The following is a 3,262-nucleotide window of genomic DNA, read 5'->3' as shown; positions in this document are numbered from 1 at the left end:
GTAGTGTCACTGTCCCCAAATAAATTATAAATGCCGCCGCAACCACTGTTGCCAGATTGGGTTATTTCCCCCCCGCACAAATGGGAATAATGTCACGAGAGAAAAACGCATAAATAAAATCAATAAACCGAAGCACGCATGCGCACAGTGAGTGACACTCGTAGGGTGTGCAGCCAGACGAGGAAGCACGAATACACAGGCAGAACCTGCATGAATCGACACCCCTCTGACGTAGGGGGTGTACAAAACGACGGGGGTGGAAATATAGTTAGAACACCGGTCGCAGGGCATAGAATCGCTCTAGTGATGAGAGCTTCAATATTTACTCGGCCATGAGCGAGCATGCCCTTGGGAAGGGACACTTACTGATGCATGCTCAGTATGAGACCCTGGATGTAAATGTTTGCGCATGCTCAGTAAAGAAGATTTATATAAAATGTGATCTTCCATTGTTTTTGTGTGAACTCAGTCCAAGGATGTCAGGGAGCGCAACATTTGTACCAGTCACGTTTCACAAGGTCTTATTATTTTTATTTTTAGGAGTGAGAGAGATTACGTGATTTGTCCGGATGTTGATTTTACGGCCTGGCTTAAACCTTGTTCTCCAGTTCCAAAGAGGAAGGTTTTGGCCGTAAGGGTACATCCTCTCCGTTGCACCGCCGTACTGTAATGATGATAAATTCTTTCCCCACAGAGCACACGATGCCAGGTAAAGTTAGAAACGAGATTTATTGCCTTCACAACAAGATCGCTAACAAACAGAGTGCCGAGCGTCTAGCTGCGCCAAGCTCTGGTCACTACTCCGGTTTCTCTCCTTCGCGCGCTTTGTCCCTGCTCACTGCGCATGCGCCGGTGTTCCGCTCTTGCTCCGGCGCGGCACGTCATCACGCCGAGCGCCGGAGGCTAGAGCGCAACACCACATATCTCCTCCTTTTACCAATAACAATTTCAACAATAGAAGTTCCAGTTCAATAGTCACTCATGTCATAGTCTTTGAACCGAGGGGGCAGGGTGACTGCCCTCCCAGTGCGGGTTCGTCTTACCGGGGTGAGCTCTTCCTTGTTGCCTTCACCGGGAAGACTTCTCATGTCCTTCAGTGTGCTTCTTTCCTTCTCCCCATCCGGGGCCATGTTGGTCTCTGCTCCATCCTCCATTCGTGATTCGTCGTTCCCTTCATTTGTCTCAATGGCAGGACTTTCTGTCTGCCTCTCCCTTCTTGTCTCCTTCACTTCCTCTCCCAGGGTTTGCCTCTGATCCTCGGTTTCTTCTCTCTTGTCCGCCGGCCACTGCATAATCCTGTTGACTTTTGCCATGCGGTCTTGGGACCACACTCTCCCATCGCTGAGCAAGGCCGCTCTGCCATACACATCTTGGACCTGTAGAGGTTTGCTGTACTTGCTTTCGCCTTTCTTTTGGAGCGTTGGGAGTTTAAATCTAACCCATTCCCCTTTTTCCAGGATGGTGTTTTTTGTGCTCTGCTTCTTGTTGTAATGTGCAGCGTATACTTTCTGGGCCTTCTCTAGGTTGTGTTGCACCACTGCCGGCGACCATTTGCTAGTCACTGTTTTTTCTCTCCATACCACATTGTCTCTTGTGAATGGAAACCTGCCTCTTAGGATTTGGAAGGGGCTGTATCCCAGTACCGTTGGAGTGATCCTGTATGCCCACAGCATGTTTTGGAATTCCAATTCCCAGTCTTTTCCTTGCATTATGGCGGCCTGTATGGACCCCATCAGTACACGGTTGAACCGTTCCACTTGGCCATTGCATGCGGGATGATATACTGTCGTGTGTTTGGATTTTATTCCGTTCCTCTCCATATACTTGTTCCATTTATCTGACGTGAACTGTGGCCCATTGTCACTTAATATCGTCCTCGGTATTCCTTCTTTCAAGAATAGCGAGGTGAGAAATTTTAACACTGTATCTGTGTCCATGGATTCTTGCACATCTATCTCCGGCCATTTGGAGTATTTATCTATGACCACACACAAGTATTTGGCTATCCCTCTGTTGTCGAGGACAGGACCCAATATGTCCACTGCAATGTCTTTCCATGGGCTCACAGGTCGCTCAAATTCCCCCAGTGCCGGCCTCAGTGGTCTCAGTATTTTATCTGCTCCCTGGCATTGAGCACATTCTCTGACTTGCTTTTCTATTTGACTGTCCATTCCCGGCCACCAGTACATTTGTTTCACTCTGCCCTTCGTTTTCACAATGCCTAGGTGACCTTCGTGAAGTTGGTTCAATAACATCGGGATTAAGGTCACTGGAGGTATCACTTTATCGCCCCGGTACATAAAAATGCCTGAGTCACTTATCGATAACTCCTCCCGTATTTCATAGTACTTCCTCAGATCCGCTTTGAGGTGCCGTTTTTCTGGCCACCCAGATACAAGGTATTGTTTGACCTCCTCCATTTCGCTGTCCTTCTCATACGCTAGGGCCCATTCCTGCCTGCTGATAGTTTTCTCTGAATCAGCCATCTCTGCCACCATCTCGTCTGCGTCGTGTGGGGCAACTGGTGCGTCCTCCATGGCGGAAGCTCTGCTCAAATAGTCTGCTACTTTATTCTGTGTTCCCGGCAGGTATTCCACGTCGTATGTTTAATCCAGCAACTTGAGCGTCATCTTGGCGATACGTGGTGTGGCTGTGTCGTGGCCGCAGGACGTCAACACCTTGACCAGTGGTTTGTGGTCAGTTTGCAGCTTGAAGCGGGTGCCCCAGATGAATTGTCTGAATTTCCCCATGGCCCATGTTACGGCCAGCATCTCTTTTTCAATGACGCTATATTTCTGCTCGGTAGGGGATAACGCCCTGGATGCGAAACTGATAGTTTCTATGGCGCCATCCTTCCTTTCCTGTGCCAGTACTGCTCCCAATCCTTTCTCGCTGGCATCCGTTGTCAATATGGTGTTGCCTGCTGGGTCATGTCCATGTAGGGGAACTGCTCCACTTATGTCGTCCTTCATGTCTTCAAACTCGCGCTGTGCCTCTTCGTCCCATTTGAATTGCGACTTGTCCCTGATGAGTTGACGGAGTCTATAGGTCTTGGTGGCAAAGTGTCTCACGAATTTACTATAATACTCCGCCATTCCGAGGAATGACCTCACCTCCTCCTTGTTGATTGGGGCTCTGGCATCACAGATGGCCTTCACGTTCTGCCTTTTTTGGGGATATACCTTGACTTCCTATTTCGTGACCTAGGTAGGTGACGGAAGACATTCCCAGCCTGCATTTACTCCACTCAGCGGTGAGGCCT

Source organism: Lissotriton vulgaris, chromosome 6, assembly GCF_964263255.1.
Source record: "Lissotriton vulgaris chromosome 6, aLisVul1.2, whole genome shotgun sequence".
Taxonomy (NCBI): Eukaryota; Metazoa; Chordata; class Amphibia; order Caudata; family Salamandridae; genus Lissotriton; species Lissotriton vulgaris.
The sequence above is the reverse complement of the archived record's forward strand: the minus strand, read 5'-3'. Positions refer to the sequence as shown.